This window comes from Physeter macrocephalus, chromosome 18 (assembly GCF_002837175.3).
Source record: "Physeter macrocephalus isolate SW-GA chromosome 18, ASM283717v5, whole genome shotgun sequence".
In the NCBI taxonomy this organism is placed as follows: domain Eukaryota; kingdom Metazoa; phylum Chordata; class Mammalia; order Artiodactyla; family Physeteridae; genus Physeter; species Physeter macrocephalus.
This window is the reverse complement of record NC_041231.1, coordinates 47,632,583-47,644,334: the sequence shown is the minus strand read 5'-3', so window position 1 is coordinate 47,644,334 and position 11,752 is coordinate 47,632,583.

Below are 11,752 nucleotides of genomic sequence, written 5' to 3'. Positions count from 1 at the left end.
GTAGTCTCTTATAATCCTTTGTATTTCTGCAGTGTCAGCTGTGATTTCTCCTTTTTCATTTCTAATTTTATTGATTTGCATCCTCTCCCTCTTTTTTTTGATGAGTCTGGCTAAGGGTTTATCAATTTTGTTTATCTTCTCAAAGAACCAGCTTTTAGTTTTATTGATCTTTGCTATTGTTTTCTTCATTTCTATTTCATTTATTTCTGCTCTGATCTTTATGATTTCTTTCCTTCTACTGACTTTGGGTTTTCTTTGTTCTTCTTTCTCTAGTGGTTTTTTTTTTTTTTTTTTCTCTAGTGGTTTTAAGTGTAGGGTTAGATTGTTTATTTGAGATTTTTCTTGTTTCTTGAGGTGAGATTGTATTGCCATAAACTTCCCTCTTAGAACTGCTTTTGCTGCATCCCATAGGTTTTGGGTTGTTGTGTTTTCATTGTCATTTGTTTCTATGTATTTTTAAATTTCTTCTTTGATTTCTTCAGTGATCTGGTTATTTAGTAGTGCACTGTTTAGCCCGCATGTATTTGTGTTTTTTACAGTTTTTTTTCCTGTAATTGATTTCCAATCTCATAATTTTGTGGTCAGAAAAGATGCTTGATACAATTTCAATTTTATTAAATTTTCTGAGGCTTTATTTGTGACCCACGATGTGATCTATCCTGGAGAATGTTCCATGTGCACTTGAGAAGAAAGTGTATTCTGCCACTTTTGGGTGGAATGTTCTATAAATATCAATTAGATCTATCTGGTCTATTGTGTCATTTAAAGCTTGTGTTTCCTTAATTTTTTTCTGTTTGGATGATCTGTCCATTGGTGGGAGTGGGGTGTTAAAGTCGCCTACCATTATTGTGTTACTGTCGATTTCTCCTTTCATGGTTGTTAGCATTTGCCTTATGTATTGAGGTGCTCCTATGTTGGGTGCATAAACGTTTATAACTGTTATATCTTCTTCTTGGATTGATTCCCTTGATCATTATGTAGTGTCCTTCCTTATCTCTTGTAACAGTCTTTAAAGTCTATTTCATCTGATATGAGTATTGCTACTCCAGCTTTCTTTTGATTTCCATTTGCATGGAATATCTTTATCCATCCCTTCACTTTCAGTCTATATGTGTTCCTAGGTCTGAAGTGGGTCTCTTATAGACAGCATATATATGGGTCTTGTTTTTGTATCCATTCAGCTAGTGTGTGTGTGTCTTTTGGTTGGGGCATTTAATCCATTTACATTCAAGGTGTTTATCGATATGTATGTCCCTATTACCATTTTCTTAATTGCTTTGGGTTTGTTTTTGTGGGTCTTTTTCTTCTCTTGTGTTTCCCGCCTAGAGAAGTTTCTTTAGCATTTGTTGTAAAGCTGGTTTGGTGGTGCTGAATTCTGTTAGCTTTTGTTTGTCTGAAAACCTTTCGACTTCTCCATCAAATCTGAATGAGATCCTTGCTGGGTAGAGTAATCTTGGTTGTAGGTTTTTCTCTTTCATCACATTAAGTATACCCTGCCACTCCCTTCTGGCCTGCAGAATTTCTGATGAAAAATCAGCTGATAACCTTATGAGGATTCCTTTGTATGTTATTTTTTGTTTTCCTTTGCTGCTTTTAATATTTTTTCTTTGAATTTAATTTTTGTTACTTTGATTAATATATGTCTTGGTGTGTTTTTCCTGGGGTTCATCCTGTATGGGACTCTCTGTGCTTCCTGGACTTGAGTGACTATTTCCTTTCTCATGTTAGGGCAGTTTTTGACTATAATCTCTTCAAGATCCTTGCTGGGTAGAGTAATCTTGGTTGTAGGTTTTTCTCTTTCATCACATTAAGTATACCCTGCCACTCCCTTCTGGCCTGCAGAATTTCTGATGAAAAATCAGCTGATAACCTTATGAGGATTCCTTTGTATGTTATTTTTTGTTTTCCTTTGCTGCTTTTAATATTTTTTCTTTGAATTTAATTTTTGTTACTTTGATTAATATATGTCTTGGTGTGTTTTTCCTGGGGTTCATCCTGTATGGGACTCTCTGTGCTTCCTGGACTTGAGTGACTATTTCCTTTCTCATGTTAGGGCAGTTTTTGACTATAATCTCTTCAAATTTTTTTTTTTTTTTTTTTTGGTATGCGGGCCTCTCACTGCTGTGGCCTCTCTTTTTGCGGAGCACAGGCTCTGGATGCACAGGCCCAGCGGCCATGGCTCACGGGCCCAGCCGCTCCACGGCATGTGGGATCCTCCCAGATCCGGGGCACGAACCCACGTCCCCTGCATCGGCAGGCGGACTCTCAACCCCTGTGCCACCAGGGAAGCCCCAAATATTTTCTTAGACCCTTTCTTTTTCTCTTCTTCTTCTGGGACCCCTATAATTCGAATGTTGGTGCGTTTATTGTTGTCCCAGAGGTCTCTGAGATTGTCTTCAATTCTTTTCATTCTTTCTTCTTTATTCTGTTCCTCAGCAGTTATTTCCACCATTTTGTCTTCCAGCTCACTTATTCATTCTTCTGTCAATTGACATTTAGGTTGTTTCCATGTCTTGACTATTGTGAATAGTGCCGCTATGAACATAGAAGTGCGTGTATCTTTTTGGATTAGAGTTTTGTCTGGATATATGCCCAGGAGAGGGATTGCTGGATCATACAGTAATTCTATTTTTGGTTTTCTGAGGAACCTCCATACTGTTTTCCATAATAGCTGTACCCACTTACATTCTTGCCAACAGTGTAGGAGGGTTCCCTTTTCTCCATGTCCTCTCCAGCATTTGTTATTTGTAGAGTTTTTTATGATGGCCATTCTGGCTGGTGTGAGACCATTCCTTTGTCTTTTCTCTACTTTCTGAGGGTTTGCCTCAATGTTATCTTCCAACCCTTCTAGTTAGCTTTTAATGTCTGCTATCAGGTTTTTAATATTCAAGAGTTATTTCTTCTGAATCCCACCTACCTTTTTAAAAAATTTGTCACAGGACTTCCTGGTGGTCCAGTGGTTAAGAATCCACCTTCCAGTGCAGGGGATGTGGGTTCGATCCCTGATCGGGGAACTAAGATCCCACATGCCGCAGGGCAACTAAGCCCGTGAATGCTGCAACTACTGAGCCCGCGTGCCACAACTGGAGAGCCCGAGCACTCTGGAGCCCGTACACTGCAACAAAAGATTCCCTCATGCCGCAATGAAGATCTGATGCAGCCAAATAAGTAAATAAATACATTTTAAAAAATTTATTTATTTTATTTATTTACTTTTGGCTGCATTGGGTCTTCGTCGCTGTGCGCAGCCTTTCTCTAGTTGTGGCGAGCCGGGTCTACTCTTCGTTGTGGTGCACGGGCTTCTCATTGCGGTGGCTTCTCTTGTTGAGGAGCACGGGCTCTAGGCGCACAGGCTTCAACAGTTGTGACGCATGGGCTCAGTAGCTGTGGCTCGCAGGCTGTAGAGCGCAGGCTCAGTAGTTGTGGCATACGGGCTTAGTTGCTCCATGGCATGTGGGCTCTTCCCGGACCAGGGCTCAAACACATTTCCCCTGCATTGACAGGCAGATTCTTAACCAGTGTGCCACCAGGGAAGTCCCAATAAATACATATTTTTTAAAAATTGTTGCTAATTCATAGAAGCAATATCTTCTTTTATTTCTCTGAGGATATTAAACAGAATTTCCTTTTTTGTTTAAAGTTTTCTGTTCCATGCATAGTTTCTATTTCTTTCAGTTCAGTTTCTCCTGTTAATTTGTTTTGTTCTTTATCCTTATATTCCAGCTAACAGATGTCAATTGGCAGGCTATTAGATATATAAATCTGGAGTCAATGGGAGAAGTCAGAGGATACAAATTTTATCAACCTCATATAGCTGTTGTGAATATTAGCACAGAGCTAGGAATATAATTAGACTTCAAATGTTAGATGTTGCTTTTATTTTACTATTTAGTGACTGCATACAGCACATAGATGAACATAATTAACTTAACCAGTCCTCTGTCCTCTATTGTTATCAGCACTGGGCCTTTTTTCCTCAGTTTTTACTATAAACAGGAATGAACACCTTTTTGAAAACAGCTTTATTCATATATTTTAAAACTTTTATTATGGAAAATTTCAATCATATACAAAAGTATAGAAAATGATATAATGAACTCCTGTGTACCCATCACCTAGCTTCAATAATTACCCCTTTATGGTCAGTCATCCAAACATGTTCATGTTTAATGGCAAGGTTTGTTTTATTGATAGTATACAGTCATCCCTTGGTATCCATGGGGGATTGGTTCCAGGACCTCCACAGATACCAAAATCTGCAAAGGTTCAAGTACCTTTTAAAAAATGACGTAGTATTTGCATATAACTTACATACATCTTCCTGTATGTATACTTTAAATTATCCCTAGATTACTTATAATACCTAACACAATGTAAATGCTATGTAAATAGTTGTAAATACATTTGACCCTTGAACAACATGAGTTTGAACTGCAGGGGTATACTTATATTTGAATTTTTTTCAATAATAAATACTACAGTACCGCACGATTCACAGTTGGTTGAATCCATAGCTGGGGACGTCAAATATGCAATAATCATGGATGTGGAGGGCCAACTCTAAGTTATACAGTACTCAGATTTTCCACTGCTCGGAGGGTTGGCACCCCTAACCCTAGGGTTGTTGAAGGGTCAGCTGTTCTATGTAAATCTTAATAGCACATGTCAAATTCAAGTTTGCTTTTTGGAATTTTCTGGAATTTTGTTTTTCCTGAATATTTTTGATCTGAGATTGGTGAAATCCGAAGGGTGTTGGAACCTGCAGATATGGAGAGCTGACTGTATATAGATTTTATACCAGTGCTGTCCAGTAGAAACATAATGTAAACCACAAATGCAAGCCACAGTTATAATTGAAAATGCTACTTAAATGTGATTTAAAATTTTCTAGGGCTTCCCTGGTGGTGCAGTGGTTGAGAGTCCGCTTGCCGATGCAGGGGACACGGGTTCGTGCCCCGGGCCGGGAAGATCCCACATGCCGCGGAGCGGCTGGGCCCGCGAGCCATGGCTGCTGAGCATGCGCGTCCGGAGCCTGTGCTCCGCAACGGGAGAGGCCACAACAGTGAGAGGCCCGCGTACCGCAAAAAAAAAAAAAAAAAATTTTTTTTTAGTAGCTACATTTGAAAAAGAAAAGAAATAGGTGAAATTAATTTTAATGATATATTTTATTTTTCCAATATATCCAAAATATTATTTCATATATAACCAGTACGCAAGTTATTAATGACATATTTTACCTTTTCTTTTTGGTATCAAGTCTTCAAAATCTAGTATGTAGGGGGCTTCCCTGGTGGCACAGCGGTTGCGCGTCCGCCTGCCGATGCAGGGTAACCGGGTTCGCGCCCCGGTCTGGGAGGATCCCACATGAAAAAAAAAAAAAAAAAAAAAAAAAAAAAAAAATCTAGTATGTAGGGACTTCCCTGGTGGTCCAGTGGTCCAGTGGTTAAGACTCTCCGCTCTCAATGCAGGGGGCCAGGGTTCAATATCTGGTCAGGGAACTAGATCCTGCATGCTACAACAAAGATCCTGTGCGTGGCAGTGAAGGTCCTGCGTGCCACAACTAAGACCCAGCGCAACCAAATAAATATTTTTTTAAAAATCCAGTGTGTATTACACATTTACAGCACATTTAAATGGGACTATGTACCTAGTGGCTTCCATATGAGAAAATGTGTACATACCCGCAAAATATGATTATTTTGAAGCAAGTTTTAGACATTGTATCAATATATCCATAAACACTTCAGTATGTATCACTAATAATAATGTTCACATTAAAAAATTTCCTTAGTATAAATTTCTAGAAGTTAGAAATTGTTGGGTTGCTCATTTAAAATCTTGCAGCATATTACCAATAATTTTCCAGAATGTTGACACCAATTTACATCCCATCAGGAGTGCTTGATGGAGCCCACATCACCCCATGGAGTGTGTTTTTATCCCTGACCATGGTTCTGAAATCCAGAGAAAAGCAATGTGACTTTCCCCCTGAAGAAAGGTCAAGTTCTAAGATGATTCAGAGGTGAGTTTTAGGCAGACAAGAACAAAGGAACAGGGGACTTCCCTGGTGGCGCAGTGGTTAAGAATCCACCTGCCGATGCAGGGGACACGGGTTCGATCCCTGGTCCAGGAAGATCCCACATGCCGCGGAGCAACTAAGCCTGTGTACCATAACTACTGAACCTGCGCTCTAGAGCCCATGAGCCACAACTACTGAGCGTGCATGCTACAACTACTGAAGCCCGGACACCTAGAGCCTGTGCTCTGTAGCAAAGAGAAGCCACCACAATGAGAAACCCACGCACTGCAGCAAAGGGTAGCCCTTGCCGCAACTAGAGAAAGCCCGAGCGCAACAATGAAAACCAATGCAGCCAAAAATAAATAAAAAAAAAAGAACAAAGGAACAAAATCAGGGGCCTCTTGGAATATCACTTTTTTTTTTTTTTAAGGAAAGAATAGGGCAAAGGACAAAAGGTAGAGAGGTGGTAAGAATAACAACAGACAGACAGACTCTGGGTAAAGATGTATGGTAGAACCCAAACATCTAATTGTATTCTTTCCTGTCACTCCAGTAAAAGTAAAATAAGGCTCTGCTTAGATACTTGGCAATCCTTGTTTATCATCTCATTTTTAAGCGTGGGTAGGATAAAAAGGTGATGTAAGTGCTGAGTTGTTGACTCAGGCTTCACTATCGGATGACCTGACTGTGGAACTCCAAATGTCAGCACATTTTGTCTTTTCTCCTGGGCTGTTTGGGTTCCCCATAATAGAAAACTCTTCTAAAGGCCTGTTTGGAGGGAGAGTTAGCCAGAACCTGAGGGTTGATGGGGTTAGTGGGCTTGAGGTCTAAACGCTGAATATGCTCTGGTTCTCTAAATCCTGCTGGTTTGGGTATGACACCTCCAACCTCAACTGTAACTTCAGCTTCCAGTCCTCTTCCTGAGGTAGGGAGAGGTAGTCATCCATTAGCAAAGAGTGGGAGAAGGGATTAGGGAGCTACTAATTCTTTAACAACTTTAAACTGTTTTAATCTTTAATCTTTTGATCATCCTTATTTTATACCCACCAACCCAACTTCCAGCTGTACATGATACCATGAACTCCTGAGTTTTCTGAAGCTGCTGCTGTTTAAAATGGTTGATTCTCAATTTCCTCATTGATTTAGGATTAGGCTTTCTTGGTTTGCTAAGCCATTAACCCTGTCCATCAGCTTTTTATGTGTCATATTTGTTGTTGCCATTTTCTTCTCTCCTGTTCTCCCAGGCTTGTGGATTTGTGCTGGTACAAGCAGACTTTTTAAAAGCAGTCTGGATCCTAACCTCCTCCTTATTAAACTCTCTCCCTCTGCTGCATTCACTGCTCAGTTAATGGCAACCCCATATTTCCAGTTGCTCAGGAAAAAATTTTAGAATAATCCTAGACTCCTCCCCTCTCTCACCCCACATACACACATCAGCAAATCTTGTGGGCTCTATTTTCAAATACATGCAGGATCTAATGGTTGCTCAGAGCCGCTAGCATTACCACCCTGGTCTATACTACCAGCAACTTTTGTCTGGGTGATTCTAATAGGCTACCAATTGGTTTTCTTATTTCTGCCCTTGCCCCTTTCACTTTATTTTTGTCACTGCAGCTAGAGAGTGAACCCTCTAAACCAGAAGCCAGATAGATGTCCCTCCTTTGTTCAAAACCCCCTAATGACTCTATCTTGCGTAGTCTACTTCCTGCTAACTCTCTGACCTCATTTCCCACATCTTCTAGTTTTTCATTCGGCTCCAGTCACTTTGGCTTCCTCTCTGTACCTTGTGCTCCTACCTCAGGGCCTTTGCATATGCCATTTCCTTTCCTTAGAATGCTCTTCTAACAAATATTCAAATGGCTGACATCTTCACTTTCTTCAAGTCTTTGTTCAAATGTCACCTTATCAGAAAAGACTTTGCTGACTTATTTGTATGAAGTAGCAATCCCTGCACTCCCTATTCCCTTTACTGTGCTTCATTTTTCTCTGGATTAGTTGCAACCCCCTATACAATATGTATTTAGTTTCTTAGTGTCAGTTTCCTCCACAGATGTCAGTTCATGATGGCAAGGACTTTGTCTGTTTTGTTTATTAGTGTAGCCACAGCACCAAGAACAGGACCTGGCTCACAGGACACTCACAATATTAGCTGAATGAATGAATATATTAAAAGAAACTGAGGAATAGAGAGCCTAAGAAGTTTAGACCAAGGTCACTCAGCAAAAAATAGCAGAACTGGGATTCAAACCAGGTTTGTGGGATGTCAGAGCCTGAGTTATTAATCATTTTGTTTGATATTTGGGAAGAATTTTTAATGAGATGTGAAAGTGCTAATGGTATAATGCTATGAAAGAAGTAGATATAAAGATGTAACTCCAGCATGATCTTAACTATGTGAAAACGTATAGAGAAAAAGATCCAGAAAGATATCAGATATAAAGCAGAGAGTTTCTGAGTGCTTTTAAAGTATATTTTAAAACCCTCTTATTATAGAAAATTGTGAAATACACAAAGCAGACAGAAACTATAGCAGACCTCCATGTACCCATCACCCCAGCCTCAAGGACCATCAAACCATGGACTAGTCCTGTCCCATCTGCATTCTCCCTTCCATGTTATTTTGAATCAATTCACAGATGTGATGGTCAATTTTATGTGTCACCTTGGCTAGGCTACAGTCCTCCATTATTCATTAATCTAATGTGATTAAAACCATAATCAGTCTTTTTTTTTTTTTTTTTTTTTTGCGGTACACGGGCCTCTCACTGTTGTGACCTCTCCTGTTGCGGAGCACAGGCTCCGGACGCGCATGCTCAGCAGCCATGGCTCACGGGCCCAGCCGCTCCGCGGCATGTGGGATCTTCCCGGCCCGGGACACGAACCCGTGTCCCCTGCATCGGCAGGCGGACTCTCAACCACTGCGCCACCAGGGAAGCCCAGTCATTTTTAAGTAAGGGAGATTATCCTATGTAATCTAGGTGAGGCTGCCCTGTGGGTTTCATACTTGCCTCACTAGCCCCAACAATCACATAAGCCAATTTCTTGCAAAAACAATTTCTTATGAAATTTAAATTATATGTATCAATGTATCTCCTATTGGTTCTATTTCTCGGATTAAATCCTGACTGCTATACTGCACATACATCATTTCATCTGAAATAGTTTAGCAAGTTTCTAAACAATAAGGATTCTTGAAAAAAAATCCACAATACCATTATCTTACCTAAACAAAAATTAACAGCAATTCATTGATAATATCAAATGTTTAAATTTCAAATTGTCTCATTATTTTGTAAAATTTAAAAAAAACTTTTTTTTTGGCCGTGCCACATGGCATGTGGGATCTTAGTTCCCTGGCCAGAAATCGAACCTGTGCTCCCTGCAATGGAAGCACAGAGTCTTAACCACTGGACCACCAGGGAAGTCCCTGAAAATGTTTTTGAACTATGAGTTTTTTTCAGCATTTTGGTTATGGAGAAAAAAAAAAGTGCACAACCAGGAAGGATTTTCTCCATGGCTCCAGCAGGGGGTGGTAGTGTCTCATGTTTCAAGAGGAAAGTAACTTGTATCATTTCTCTCCCAGCCTTAGTCTCCCAGCCCAGGGCTTACTTAGCACATGATACACTTTTGGTAAATGTATGATGAGTGAATAAATAAATGGGTGAAGGAAATACTTTTTTATACTTTTATTCATTGGCTATACTCTGTGCCAGGTACTAGCTGAGTGCTAAATTTTCTCTTTTAAAAAAATTTACCATGATGTACCTATTATTCCCATTATACATGAAGAAATCTAAGGGTCAAAGAGATTGAAAGACTTTGTGAAGATCATAGAGGTAGCAAGTAGCAAATCCTTGAGTTACCCCAGATCTATAATTTTATTTGTAAATGCCATATAGGACATACAGAAAGTGTATGAATGGTTGAAAAAAGAGAACATCTGAAACTATACCCAGTTATAGAACATCACTGTCACCCCAGAAGTCTTGTTGTTATGGACTGAATGCTTGTGTGCCGCCGATATTCATATGCTGAAAGCATACCCCTAATGTGGTAGTGTTTGGGTATGGGGCCTTTGGGAGGTAATTAGGGTTAGATGAGGTTATAAGGGGGGTCCACTGATCATGACGGGATTAGTGCCCTTATAAAAAGAGAGTGGTCACTCTCCCTTTCTGCATAAGCAAAGAGGAAAGGTCAGCGAGAAGGTAGCTGTATACAAACCAGAGAGCTCTCACCAGGACCTGAATTGGCCAGCACCTTGATCCTGGACTTCCCAGCTTCCAGCTCAGTGAGAAAATAAATTTCCGTTGTTTAAGCAACCCAGTCTATGGTAGTTTATTATGGCAGCCCTAGCCGACTAAGACATTTGTTTATCTCTTTCCAAACACAACCCCTATCTTCCTCCAAATTTAAGAGTAATAATTTCCTTGCTTTTCCTTAGAGTTTACCTTCTTTGTTTAGTTTTACCTGTTTTTCAACTTTATATAAATGGAATTATTCTATCTATCTACCTACCTACTTTATGACTTGCTTTTTAACCTCAACATTATGTTTGTAAGATCCATCCACATTGAGCATATATTTGTAGTTCTTTCGTTTTTATGCTGTATGGTATTTTATAGTACAAATATATTACTATTTACTCTTCCATTTTATGGAATGGGCATCTTGGTTGTTGGTAAGAACATTCTTAGGCATGTATCCTAATGTACATTAGAACACACATCTCAAAGGTATATACCTTGGCCTGGAATTTCTGGGCTATCTGGTATGCATATCTTCAACATTATTAGACAATAGCACAGGTTCCCAGAGTGGTTGCACTAACTTACATTCCCACCTGCTGTAAGAGAGTTCCATTTTTCTATACTTCCACTAACACTTGGTATTGTCAGGCTTTTATATTTTGCCAGACTAATGGGTATATTGTGCTATCTTGTTATAGTTTTAATTTGCATTGCCCTTATCTATTTAATGAGATTGAGCACCTTTTTATATTTATTGGACAGTTAGATTTCTGCTTTTGTAAAATGTCTTTTCAAGCCTTTTGCCCACTGAGAAAAACTGGATCATCTGCCTTCTTCTCGCTGATTTATAGTTCTTCATACAATCTGGTCCTTTATCTGTTATATATGTTGCAAATACCTTCTTCCACTCTATGGCTTGTCTTTTTACTCTTTTAATGGAGTTTTTTGATGAACAGAAGTTCTTAATCTAATGTAACCAACCATACCCAGTATTCTATTACGGTTAATGCTTTTTATATAGTGTTTGAGAAACCCTTCCCTTATTCAAGATCTTAAATTTTTTTCCTTGATTCTATCCTAAAACCTTTGTAGGTTTATCTTTCACACTTATGTCTTTCACAGTTACTACCTGGGAATGATTTTTGAAAATGTAAGAGGAAGGGGTTGAATTTCCTTTTTTCTCCATATGGAAATCCAGTTGTCCCACATTTTTCACTACTGCTGTGATGTGACACCTCTGTCATAAATCATGCAATTGTATGTGAATGGGTATGTTGGACTACAAAATTCTAAGGTTGAACTCCTAAGTGCCACGATACTGCCTTTGTCTGTGATGATGGACATAATGCATTTTAGACTTAACTAGAATCTCAACTCACAATCTCCATCTCCAAAAATGCTTCCAGCTGGTGATGCTGGCATGTTATTTTACCTCTGAGCCCATGTTTTTCTTGCATGGTTATTGTAAGGAATAGGCACAATTTGT